This window comes from Haemaphysalis longicornis, unplaced genomic scaffold (genome assembly GCF_048455015.1).
Source record: "Haemaphysalis longicornis isolate Haplotype H1 unplaced genomic scaffold, Haemaphysalis longicornis Haplotype H1 scaffold_7, whole genome shotgun sequence".
Lineage (NCBI taxonomy): Eukaryota > Metazoa > Arthropoda > Arachnida > Ixodida > Ixodidae > Haemaphysalis > Haemaphysalis longicornis.
The window spans coordinates 183631810-183645717 of NW_027526422.1; the positions used below are offsets into that span (position 1 = coordinate 183631810).

A 13908-nucleotide genomic window follows, 5' to 3' on the forward strand; every position below is an offset into this window, starting at 1 on the left:
TCAGACAGAACCGACAGACGCCCTGAAGGTGGTTTTTAGGGCCTAAACAGCAGCGTCTATGTCTGGCATAGACGCTAGACGTCAACGTTTGTGTTCTGAATTTTCCCTTCAGTAAGTAACAGTCAGACGGACGATAACATAAGTATGTGAAGATATGCTTTGGCTCATACCACGGCAAGCGCAATCGTTTGTGGCTGCAGCCTCGGTTGCTCTTCGTCCACAACAAACTGAATCGGCTGTACAGCTTTCTTCGAGGGCGTGTATGCAGGGGTTCTATCTTCCTTTTTTGCGCAGGCCGACGGGGGCGGTCGTGTAAAATCATTTTCGCTCGTCGCTGCCGTAGGGTTGCCACCTTCCTGGTTTTGGACCGGCCCGACCGGTTTTTTAAACAGCGGGCCGGTTGCCGGTCCATATCTAAAACCAGCCGTCATCAGCCGGTTTTTTGGCTTTTGTGCCGTGATTATGCCCGTTTTGGCGTTTTATAAGCGTCAATTCAACAACTAAGACGATAAATACGTGTCGACAAGCTGCGCAGAGACACGCGAGCAGAGAAAATACGCGGGCGAGCGCGCTGCCTCAGATGGAGGGGGACCTAAGGGAAGAACAAAATAACGAAATTCTACCGCCGCGGTCAGCAATTGCGGTTACTTTTCAGTGAAGCACATGCAGAGCGATTAACCAAGCTCTCAATCACTTTCAGTACAAACGTTATGTTGATTTCTCTCTAAGAAAACACTACAATAAATGGCACTGCATGTTAAAAAACATGGCGTCTTTTTTCAACACAATCCCCCCTCCCCCCCCCCCCCCCCCCGGAAGGCCCGTGTTTTTTTTCGGGGAAAGGTGTTGTAACCCTACGCTGCTGTTCTGCCTACCTGCTTGCTGTACCTATTACGTCGCCGCCACCGCAAATCCCCACTTGTTACAAACTCAGATGTTTTCGCACTGTTAGCAGTCGTTTTACACGATGGGTTTGATGCGCCTGACATGCCAGGAGTGACATCGCTTGTAGTATTAGAGCGACGTTGCTTGTCTGCAAGACGGTGCCGGTCAAACAAGCGTTATCAACGCCATAATTCTAACGGCACATTCCATTTATTTCGTGGCTGCCGTGGCTTGCGCAGAAAAGGTCGGGTTGACTGCGATAGCTTTTCTTGAGTCACATAATGGAGCTTAATTTGGCTCAATCGCTTGCAGCGCTAGCAATGCGGCCTCGTCTGCAAGACCGGTGCGTGAGAAACAAGCGTTAGGACAGCCAGAATTTCAAAAATGCAGCATAAACTAGACCATCGTTAAAGGAGGCGATGACTAGACACAAGCAACAATATTCGTTGACAACTTACGTAAGTATAGAGTTGTTTTTGGCGCCTCGAACACCGCCCGCCGACATAGCTGTTTGTTAACGCGTCCGTTTACTGTTTTGTAGGTCAATGGTTCGATTCCTCGTCGAACGTGTTTTTGTTTTTTTTTTACGTGAGGGTTTCATTAGCTCCTTTTTTAACGACCAGGGTAAGCACCTGTTCCTTGCTTTCTATCACGCCGACATTTAAAGCCCTCTTCCTAAACCCAAAGTAGCTCGTTTTCTCGCACGTTCTCCCTTGAGAAGCCCGCCGTGAAAACAAAACCAAAACAAACGTCAAACCTCTTTACAATATCAGTATATATGTCAATTACTTTATGTGTATTCACTTTTTGTGTTTAAAAACCTTAAATTTAAGTTATAAACACATTTCAGACTTTGAAAGCAGAAAGATAATTACCAACATTACAGTAGTAACACAATTTTCGTCAAACATAGAGGTGCTGCATTTGAAGTCTGGCAACTATCTCTCACTTTTGTGTGTGTTTTTTCATGGCGTTTTGTGCCGAGTGGTTGGTGGCGTGATTTAATCTGTTTTATCTATTTCAAGCTTAAATCATAGTTATAGAAGCTTTATGGGTGATGTCTACCCTTCTAACCTACGCGTGTGTTGAACATGGGGACCCCGGAAGAACGATCATCGCCGGATAAAATACTGCGCGTCAAAAGTGGATGACATTGCATCAGAACAAAGCGTGTTCGTGTGTCCGCGAGATGAAGACGACAGTGAAGGAGAATTTTACGTTGGAAACATCGTTTTTGCTCGGGTAAGTACGCATTTTTTATTATTCTGTATTTGGTTGGAACGAGTTCTGGTATTTATGGGTCAGTAATTCGCTAGACCCCCATCTCGTTTGCTCTGAGAGCCTACGTGAGTTAGTATACTTGTTTGGCGCCCAGTCCACCGTTTCCGCAGAAGTCAGCATCAATTTACGCTGAAGCTAGACCTTGGCTACGATGCTCGCGCTATGGTACACGGCTGCTAATAATTTCACATCACGCAAGGCTCTTTAACACCGGGGCGTTTGTTTATGTGTCTCTCAAACAGTGCCTTTGCGGTTGCAGATCGCAGTCGCAATTTCGCGTGAGTGGCACAACGCTGTGATTAGGCCTCCCTCGTGAATACCCGCGGTGTACCAAGAAATAACATGAACAGGAGGTTCCCTGGAAGTGCATGTGAAAACGCGTACACGTGATTCCATGGCTGGCGTCTCGTAGGTGTTGTGAAATCTCCCCCCCCCCCCCCCCCCACGAATTCCGTGCAGTGCGCTTCGCAGCTATTGCGCTCGCGAGACCGGCGACCGTACGCCTCGCGGTCTTCGGGCCGCGATATGTGTGCTGTTCTCGTGAAGCTCGACAACAGCGAAATTGCCGTACTCGCTCGCCAACGCGCCCCCGACAGCGTACGCGTCGACCGGGTGCTGACGGAGTTGTGCTGGAAGAAAAGCAGGCAAGAGATGAGGGCGCACGAGGTGTAGTTAAACATGAGAATTTACAAAGTGCAAGGTGGAGAAAATAGTATGCAAGGGCCGGAAACGGTGAGAGAGTTCGGGCCGCGCGCCAGCGAGCGAGTGCGGTAATTTACGTTGCCGAGTTTCACGAGTCCGGCACGAATATGACGACGCCCGTCTGAGAGTTCATAGAGGTATAGAATTCACATACGTGCAAATTGAAGGTGAAATGCGCGCATGTGGCCTCGCAGGGAGTTAGCATAGTCTCGGGGTAGTGGGGGAGATTTCACAACGCCTACGAGGCGCCTGCCGATTCTGTCAGAGTAGCTCTCGGGAAGTCTGGGGCTTGATATCAGAGGCATATGTATTGTTTAAATTAGTGCAGAAAATTGGGCCAATTCGCAAGTTCTCATTTTCGCAAAACCGCAGGCCATACAGAGACTAACAAGAAAGCTGTAGGCACTCACTCAACTCGATTTATATTGGAGAATTGAACGTGCAGATACAAGTCAGACATTGAAATGGAGGAGCCTCAACTATCACACACCAGTTCCGATTGAAAGCAAGGGATACAGATGAGCTGCTAGCATGCGTTCCATGCAAATTAGCTCAGTAGCTAGCTTTGCATATATCATGCATACCTCACTCACAGTACCTGCGGGTCTAATAAATACATTCTTACTGTGACCTAAATTTCACTTGGGGTGTTCCGGGAATGTTCTTATTAGTGCCTTGGAAGTTACTGTCTTTAAACGATTAAAAATCTACTTGATGTAAGCATTCGTGCTTTGTGTGTGCTCTTCTTGTATTTCAACAAGTGTCAGCACACTCACAGATTATGCACCTGCAGGTGCTGCTGCTGGCTGTCCTGGGTCAGCTGCCTTCCAGTCCAGTTTCAAAGGCTTTGCCAGGGCCTCCCTTGGCCAACCGACACTGCACCTGCTGTACCCAAGTACTGCCTGGCCTTTCGTTGGTGCTCCGTACGCTTTGCCGCCAGGAATGGTCATTCATCCATCATCTGGCCGCTTGGACCACCCGTTCAGAAGTCAGCGCATTTGCTCGACACATCGGTCCAGGCACTGCTGCCATATCGGTGCACCCACCGATTATGTATTTTCAGGTTAGTTATTGCATGTTGTGGAACTTGCCATGATGTATACCTGTTAGCAGTGCTGTGGCCTCTGATTATTTGAAACATTTTCATGAAGCAGTGCTGTGCGTATGGAGCGTGTCATTGCTTAGCAAAGATATTGAAGAGAATCTGGGGCTGACGACTAAAAGGCAAGAAGAGAAATTGAACTGACTTTGAAGCAAGTATTCGTATGTAATCAAGCCAAGCAAACATTTAGGATCTTTCGATATGGTTTTAAACTTGCAATACAAAGTGGTCTACTTCAGATCATACTGGTAATAATCATACTATACCGAAAAGTACATCCCGCAGTCTGTAGAATTCTGACAGCGCTTTTTTCGCAGTCTCTCATGACAGGCACTAATCTCAATGGTTGTAAGATAGTCGAGGTAGCACCAGTATTTAAATCAGGAGACGGTACTTCACCATTACATTTCCCTAACAAGCACCATATGCAAGGTCAGGAAACATTTCATCCACTCTCAGGTCGCTAATTATTTATAAAATCACAATATCACATTCGAGTATCACCACGGTTTTCACAAGGGTTACTTGAGAAACACAACTTTCAGGATTTGTTCACGATCTACATTGACACAGGCTTACAAACTGCGGTAGTTTTTCTCGATTTTTCTAAAGCATTCAATCGCATTGCACACCACAGACTACTTCTCAAACTTCACCCTAATGTCCTCACTTGAGCAAAAGATTTTCATTCTTCTCAAATGCAGTTTACTTCTAATAACTATATACTTCTTTTGCTCGTGCCACTTTGTTGTCCCCCCAGGCAGGTTGCTTGGTCTGTCTTCCATGTTGCATATCCTCCCATGTAGGTCTATTTGCAGATGACGTTGTAATTTATCACACAATTTCTTTCAACTATACCGTCAATGCTTTCAATCTGATCTTAACACAATTAACTCCTGGTGCTGCAAATGGCTAATGTCGCTTATCTCTAAAACAAAGTGCATGACTTTAACGGTGGCAAGTCTCGGATTGTAAATACTTACTTCATTAACAACAGCCTGATTACCTCTTGAGACAAAGGTGTTTTGGTAGGCCGGTAGGGGAGGGGGGATTGCATGGTGGATTTCAAAAGGTACATCGATTGGGAAAATAAGACGTGTGATTAATATTTTCATTTGCACTCCAAAACTCGCTTTATTTCATATGTTTAACCCACTGCCGTGGCTAGGGTGGTGTGCTGTGGAGGCGAATGTCGGTTAGATACCGCTTGGTGTAGCCGCTTTTCAGATGGAGGCAACACGTAAAGACGCCCGTGTTTGGAGATTTCGATGCGCACAAAAATACCCAGATGGTCAAAATTAATGCGAAGCCTTCCCCTACAGTGCTCCCCATATCCCGAGTGTAGCTTTGGCGTGTTAAACCACCGTTTTTTTTTTTCATGTTTTTGGTATAGTACCAGCTGCTGTAACAGGTGCAACTTAAAGGTAAAATTATACATAATGTTTCCAAGAGCTAAATATAAAGGCCATATTGAAGTGCGTTTATGGGTCTATCTCATAGCAGTAGTGAAAGGTTATATACTCTGGTGCAGGTTAAGAACGCCAATGGCTCATGTGGTGTAGTCCAGTGTTTGACGGAATGCCGTGTAGGCAGGTAAAAGCATTATTGCAGTGATGAAACGTAGGTCACTGACCAAGTCAAGAAAGCCATTTAACGGTTTGTTGCTTGTTCACGGTGAGCATTTGTCGTGGAAAACGAAGCTATATATTGGGCATTACGCGGCGCAATGAGTTTGCATAGATATGGTGCAGATTGCCATCCATTATGTTGATAATGTTGGGCGTCGTCTGAACAATGAGGGACTCGAGCAGTAATCGAGAAGATAGATTGCACTCAGTTGTCAGTAATTTTGTCTTGTTCCAGTCGACCACGTGTCCCGTCCTCTCACGGTGCTCTGCCAGTGGACTTGTTTTTGCATGGCCCTTGTTCACTTCGTTCCAGTGCTGCATTAATCTTCTGTGCAGATTGCCCGTTTCGCCAATGTACACTGATTTGCATTCAGCGCATGGAATCTAATAAACAATACCCGGAAGCTTGGAGCGTGAGAGGGGGTCTCTCACGCTGACATTGTCAGAACGCAGCTTGCTAGTGGGCACATGCACAATGTATGCACTGCGTGTCTTGAAAATGTGTGCGAGAGTTTCACCGATGTGTGGGACGTAGGTAATTGCTGCACGTTTTGATGCAGTCGTTGTCCTGAATATAATGCCTAAAGCATTATATTCAGAAAGAAGCGAAGAGGGCGACTAGCAAGAATCCACATTGACATTAGCATGCAGAAGCGTCCACAAGGCCTGTGTCAAAACGTGCTGCAATTCGCGTCCTACACATCAATCAAACTTTCGCACGCATTTTCAAGAAACACATTGTGCACATCGTGCAGGTGCCCACTAGCAAGCTATGTTCTGACATTGTCAGCGTGAAAGACCCCCTCTCACGCTTCAAGCTTCCAGGTGTTGTTTATGTTTTGAACAAAAAAAGTGCCATTTAAACGTGACACCTTCTTCCTTGCCGATTTCTGATGCCTGATTGTTCAGTTTGTGGGGATACGTTTAGCAGATTGCTCACATGTCTAACCTGTACTTGTGCTTGAGCAGTCAAACACTGATGTTAGCAGTGAAGTAGGTGAAAATTGTAGTTTGATTGTAGTTGTGTGCAGATTACCTACATTGTGTTAATTCGTAGAAAAGCAAAATTGAGGTAACCCTGCTAACTGTTCCGCATTGCAGCATTTTATTATGCGAACGTTAAGGAGTTCAGCTGCTTGTTAAAGGTGAAATAAACAGTGGTACAAAAAGAAGAGCATCTACTAAACAGAAATATCTTCACAATCGCAGGATGCCAACGGTCCGCCTACCAACTTGTGTCCTGCATCGTTTCTGCTGGCTGGAGTGGTTCATGGTGCATTTTCCAGCTTCTCAAAGTTTGTGGTCAAGCGCTCCTCCAAGTGAAAGATGCCGCAGAGGGATCTTTTGTTTTAATGCCACAATTTCACGTGCTCAGCAGCAAATTTACTCGTAAGGCTTTTTAAATATTCATCACCCAAGAGGGCATGTTACCTTCGTTTTCGGTGGAATGTGTCTGCACTCAGGTTATTTGTGACAGAAACAAGTGGACCACGTCATGAGTCATTGAGGCCTTGTTGATTGTGCATGCTTCTGAAATGACATTTTCATTAAGCTGAATACTTTCCACATATTATGATTTGTGAACAAATTATGGTAAAAGTCATGATTAGTTGTACTACACTGCAGGAAGGAAATGCCAACATACGTTTTAAGCGCCTCTGATATTTCAGATCGTTGGCTGGTGAGCAATAAAACAAAACTGAAATTTTTTAAAAGTAAAATCAAATATTCGTTGTCACCAGTGCATGACCATAGTAAAAGCTATCTAGTCACCAAATTTAGAATTAGACACGAAATGCCAAGAAAAATAGGGAAATAAACTAGACAGCTGGCTACAATAAACCAATTCGTAAAATTCCTCAATGTCTATCAAGTGATGATTCAGGCGGGTCAGTTAAGATGTCAGTGGGTTTACACACCCAACTTGCAGGGAAGCACATGAGCTCCCAATATTAACATGTTTTTAGTGAAGACCGTCTTCCTTCATTAAGCTGCTTTGCACATTGATGCCAGTCTGATAAATGTCCTGAATTTTTGTTATGATCAATCTTTGTATGGGAACCATATATTTTTATATGATGTCGCTGTGTATTTCTGAAACTGTATCTAGTCACTAATTCCAATTTGTCGTGGTCAGGTTTTTTCAACTAATTCGTAGCTTTTTTAACAATTATGGTATATTTTGTGTGCCTAAAGGAATGCCTCATTGCATGTTTAGCTTATGTAGTGTTGAAAGCGGACATTTTGCTTCAAAGTGGAATGTCGGGATAGCAACAAGGTACTTCGCGTGCTGCTCACTTTCATTCATGCCATTATTTTTTATATTATTTAAAATGAAAAGCCAACCAATTTGCTGTCGTTTTAATTTTGTCACCTAGTTTATACTTTCTTTTTTTTTCAACTTTGTGTAAGGATTGACTATCCATATTTTTATGATACCAAGGCGTTGGACTGGGCTAGCTGGTACATGTTTGAATGGATGAAAAACCATAGGAAAACCCAGGACACAGAAGAGAACGACGGGACAAACTTGTGCCGTCATTCTGTTTTAACTGTTTCCTGTGTTTACCACTGGTTTTTTATGCATTCAAACATTTTTTATGGGTTTGTTGAACAGTGATTAGTTTAGGTGTGTTCAAACAATTGTTGGCTGCGAAGGCTCCCTGTAGCATTTGTATAAGTGCTCTCTGCTTTTCTTTTGAGCCAATACCCCACCACCAGTCTTCATGAGGTGGTCTTTTGTAGAAATAAGTTGAAATAAATATTTGTTTGCATTGCTTTACATGTTTTGAAAGAATTTCTTGTTCATTCTTGTTTCATTCAACCCCGTTTCAGAATCCTGCTTAAGGCATTTCCTCTGTTATTTTTTTCAGAACCAGGAAGGGTGCTCATCCTCGGTTCTTGCTGAAGCAGCAGTATCCATACTTCACACGTGAGCTCTGAACACACAGTAATTATGGTATGAAACATTCTACCAGTATAAGCCTGCTTTGTAGACGTCATTGTAGATGTCAAAACTCTTGACAGCGTAGTCCAATGTCTGGTGTAACGGGCAATGTCTACAACTTGTAAAAATTAATTTTGTGGCTATAATGTTTGTGATTATTTTAAAATGCACGTCAACTACTATTTAGAATCGCTGTCTAAATTGGCAGCCATTTTCCTGGTGGATACAGAAAGTGAAAAAGCGCATGTGTAGAGATTTCAGTGCACCTTAAATGTCCCAAATTTGCTAAAGCTAATCCAAAGCCCTCCTTGTGGTGCACTTCATATCCCATGTACAGTTTTGCGTAAAAACAGCTAAAAATTTATGATCAATTTAAACTTATTTTAATGTTTTTAAATGCAAATATTCTCAGTTTAAGCTGCCATATTTAGAGTAAAATATTTTGTAACAATTATATAGCTACCAAAGGTTTACAGAAAAGCTTTTTGCTTTTGGTTGTGCACCTTCTTATCAAAAGAAAAATGTTGTTAAGAAAGGCAGAAGAAACCCAACTATGGAAATTAGCAAACCCTAAAGCTGCGGATAGAATGAATGTTTTGTAGAGAATCTTTTGCTGATTTCAGTTCTAGTCAACTCTAAAAAAGTCTATCGACGTAGAATGCTTACCGTGAGGCACCTCGTAATACTAGCCAAAACTAATGGGCCCTGGCTGTTGGCTTTTCATTTGCAACAGTGACAAATGACCCCACATCCACCGGCAGGGACATAATGCAAGGCACCATGTACAAGCTAGCCTCATGATAAAATAATGTTTTCTGAACAATGGCATTACATTTCCACCATGGGCTTCACCAGGGAACTTGTATGCATTGTTCTGTGATGTTTGCAGTTCTTGTTATTGCTATGTGGGGTCATTTAGTCTAAAGGTATGTTTATAAAACTCCAAATACCACCAAACCTTGCAAGTGCTGTACCATATGAATATTTTTCCGTAAAGCAAAAAGAATAATGCAAACGAAAATAAATGGCTTGGGTACCCAACTTTTATAAGTAGATTATGAGCCGCAGTACGGAGGGAACTATATTATGAGCCGCATTACGGAGGAAACTATACATTTTCCATTTGGTCTTCCTTGATATTGAACCTTCCTGCTCAGCTCAAGAATAAGGCACTAAACATTGCAGGTAGCTACCTTGATTGGAAGTTTGATGCAATACTAAGAAGCCAAGGGTTTTAAGGTTCAAGGAAGTTTTGTGTGGTTGAAGTGTTGCACACCTAATTGCTTTCACTGCACAGCATGGTTAGGCTCTGCAGTGAAGCCCAAAGGATGTGTACTGCAGTTCGGCAAAGTGAACATATAATTGGTTTTTTACGAAGTTTTGGGTAATCAACTACCTCTAAAGTTATAACTGTACTGAGATGTGGCTCCTGACTTTTTAAATTGATGTTTTAACAATCAGTGACACAAGTTCAAGGAAATTATCAGCTGATGTTGAGCTTCAATGGAATGTCTCACAGAACCGAGCTTGGAAAGCACGAATGTTTCATACCATAATCGTGTGTGATATTGTGCAATATGTGGTCTCACACCTGCTGCACCTGTGAACCGAGGATGACGCACCCGTTTTGTACCCCTTTAGGTGGGTGCTTTTGCAGAAGATGCTCCTACAGATTGGGGTGCTAAGTAGCACCCTAGGATACTTTTAGGCGGAAAAGGGTGTTATAAGGCACCTGTCTTCTGGGGTGCTTCACAGAGGGTGCTCCTGTGGCGACAAAATCCAAGCACCCTAAAGGGCGTAAAATATTCAGTTTTTAGGGTGCTCCTGCGGCGACAAGCTGAAGCACCCTTTTGGGCGTAAAAATTTTTAGTGTGTATGGTGTTAAAATTAAAATACGGTGTTAAACGCGTACCAGGTTAATCAGAAGCTGGTACGCGTGAAGGACCCTTTAGAAAAATCAAGATTCCCGGAGTTGCCTACGAAATTCCATGCAATGATTGCGACGCATCCTACATAGGTGAAATCGAGAGCATGACGGAATCCCGTCTGGCCGGGAGGGTACATTAGAAACGAAAAAGAGACGCCGACCAGTCCAAACAAAACGTACTGACGTTTCGGCTTCCAGCACGGAAGCCTTGTTCACAATAAATGCATCACCGGAAGTGGGTAGTTTAAGTGGGCTTGCATAATCGCTGCAAAGAGCGTGCGTAGATCGGGTTTAGATTTCCGTCGTTACGATTGACTGTGTTAGATGTGGTCTGGATGATTAGTGATTCCAGATGTAGCCGTGATGCTGTCACGTTTTCTGTAGCGACGATTCTTGCATTGTCCCAATCAATCTTGCGGTCATTCACGATGGCATGTTCGGCTACAGCATTGTTGCGGACGCTTTTATTCTTTACGTCACGTGCGTGCTGCTGCGAACGATTCTTATAATTTCCTGATTCCTCGATATACACGCCGCTGCAGTCTGCACAAGGTATCTCGTATACCACACCGGGGAAGCGCTCCTTGGGCAAGCGGTCCTTGACTCTCATGAGCTCATGGCGCATCTTTTTGGCTGGAATGTGGGCCACCTGTCGAAGTTCCTGCTCCAAGTTCTGGCTCCGTTCGTCTGTAAAGGGACCACTCACGTTCGTAATTCTTTCGATTTTGTCGAGCAGACTCGCAACATCGTGATCGAGAAAGACGACCTGATGGTGTCCTTCGACGTGAAGTCCCTTTTCACGAGCATTCCGAATGACCTGGCTGTCACCGTATGCACCGCTGCTCTCGAGGCTGATGAGACGTTGCCCGAGAGATCACCGATGGATGTGCCAGAACTACGCAGGCTTCTAGATTTTTGCCTGAACAATACGTACTTCGTCTTTATGGGCCATTTTTACAAGCAAAGGCAGGGGACTCCAATGGGTGCCGCTATTTCGGTCACGGCGGCGAACCTGCCCATAGAAGCGCTGGAAGCACGCACGCTAGCCTCCTTTGCCCCTCAACCAAGTGTTCTTGCGGTATGTCGATGATTGTTTCTGCGTCATTCAGAAAGACGCGGCGAACAGCTTGCTGGCCCACCTCAACAGTATGGACCGTGCCATTCAGTTCACGTCAGAAGAGGAGGCCGATGGCAAACTTCCCTTCCTGGACGTCCTCGTGTCTCGGCAGGTCCAGAGGCCACGTTTCAGCGTGTACCGCAAGGAAACGCACATAGGCCGCTACCTGAACTTCAGCTCCGTGCACCCCGCTTCCCACAAGAGGGCTGTTGTTAGCACGCTACTGCAGCGTGCGAAAAGATTGTGCTCGAAGCCCGAGGATGTGGCGGTGGACACGGCAAAGGTGCGGGACGACCTGTCTAGCTGCGGTTACCCGAGGCACTTTATAAACGCAACGGAACGCCAACTGACCCTACGGGGACAACTGGACGTGCCTCCTGCCCCGATGAAGCGAGCTCCTGTGCCCTACCTTCCAGGAACAAGTGAATGTTTGGCACGTATCCTACGGGAATATGACATGCAGGTGGCCCACGGTCCAGCCAAAAAGATGCGCTATGAGCTCGTGAGAGTCAAGGACCGCTTTCCCAAGGAGCGCTTCCCCAGTGTGGTATACGAGATACCTTGTGCAGACTGCAGCGGCGTGTATCTCGGGGAATCAGGAAATTATAAGAATCGTTTGCAGCAGCACGCACGTGACGTAAACAATAAAAGCCGAACACGCCGTCGTGAATGACCACAAGATTGATTGCGACAATGCAAGAATCGTCACTACAGAAAAAGTGACAGCATCACGGCTACATCTGGAATCACTAATCATTCAGACCAAATCTAACACAGTCAATCGTAATGACGGAAATCTAAACCCGATCTACGCACGCTCTTTTCAGCGATTATTCAAGCCCACTTAAACGACCCACTTCTGGTGATGCATTTATTGTGAACAAGGCTTCGTGCTGGAAGCCGCAACGTCAGTACGTTTTCTTTGGACTGGTCGGCGTCTCTTTTTCGTTCCTAATCCTACATAGGTGAAACTGGAAATTTTCAAAAGAATTCAATAGCACCAGAACGATGTCAAAAAAGGCAATGCAAGCTGAAATGCCTTGACAGATCATCACTTGGCTACTGACCACGTCATCGATTAGGATTCCGCAAGCATAATCGCATCAAAGAAGCGCCTGTCGACACGACTACTTTTAGAATCAGTGCATATTCAACCAACTAAAAACACGATTAATTGGTCGCGGGGTAATCTCCCCGAGATATACATGCGCACTCTGCGCCACCGAACCTATAGATAGTCGCGATCTTTCACCCCCTCTTCATTGTGAACAAGGGGCCCGTGGGGCCCCAAGGCGTCTTTATTTGTTTTCGAAAAGGCGAGTGCCTGCCTGCTTGTATTTCATCAATGAATAACCCTCCCCTGACGAGTTTTCGTCGAACCTTGGACTCTGTTAGGTGTCAGTGGGTTTACACAGCCAACTTGTGGGGACGCAGATAAGCTCTTAACAAATGAGCTGCGTAGTGGCTATGCACTAGCCATGGTTTTTATTAGTTGCTTTGATGAATATGATCTTCTGTCGCAGTGTTTTCGGTAGCTCACTCGCACATTATTCCATTGTTTTTTGGACATTGTGGAGTGTCTAATGATTTTTCGTTGTATTTCTGATTTTTGTTGCAACTGTAAATATGTCAGGAGTCCCGTAATGAGTTTCTGGCAGCAATAGAGCACTACTGTGTGTATGAAGGCAGCCTAAATAAAAAAAATTGGCTGCCTTGCCTTTGCTTAGAGGGGCCATGCAGACAACACACAAGTTTGGTTCATTGGACAGATTGCCTCGTTAGAATCATACTGACACCATTTTTAACGCGCACTTCACTCGAATAAGCTATATAATTAGGAAAAAGGGAATGGCCATGCGACCCACTAGCTCATTTCTCACAGCAGTACCTATGATGTCATATGTCCCCAGCTGTGCGATTGGCTGAGGCCGGCAAAAGCAAACGCAAATAGGGCAGGCCTTATAAGCATGCCAAACGAGCTATTTGCACCTAAATGTAATGCATATTCATTTTAGAGCAGTAAAAATGGGGCATTAAACAATGAAAGTTCGAAAATACGCGTAAACATACAAGTACCGATGCGCACTGCTGATTGGACGGCGTGCACTATGCTTGTTTTAGCTGGACAGCACTCCACCGCTTTGGAGTTGGCTTGCATGGCCCTGGCCGATTGGCATAAGCGATGTTGTCTTACGTGACCCTGTTTGTCGAGGATACCTCATGTTTCACAAAACCATTACTTTCTACAGTAACGAAAACAAGCCAGGTGCAGACGCGGTCAAAAACAAAGCAATGGCAAACAACAGTTCGTGGATGAGT

General features: G+C 44.8%; 1 long non-coding RNA gene across 1 annotated transcript; it reads left to right on the plus strand.

The window, feature by feature from the left end:
* The first annotated feature begins 1612 nt into the window (after positions 1-1612).
* LOC144147324 (uncharacterized) lies at positions 1613-8351 on the plus strand. Its single transcript, XR_013317887.1, has 3 exons — positions 1613-2127; positions 3662-3931; positions 6808-8351. It is a non-coding gene; the product is annotated as an uncharacterized LOC144147324 (long non-coding RNA).
* Positions 8352-13908: the final 5557 nt, after the last annotated feature.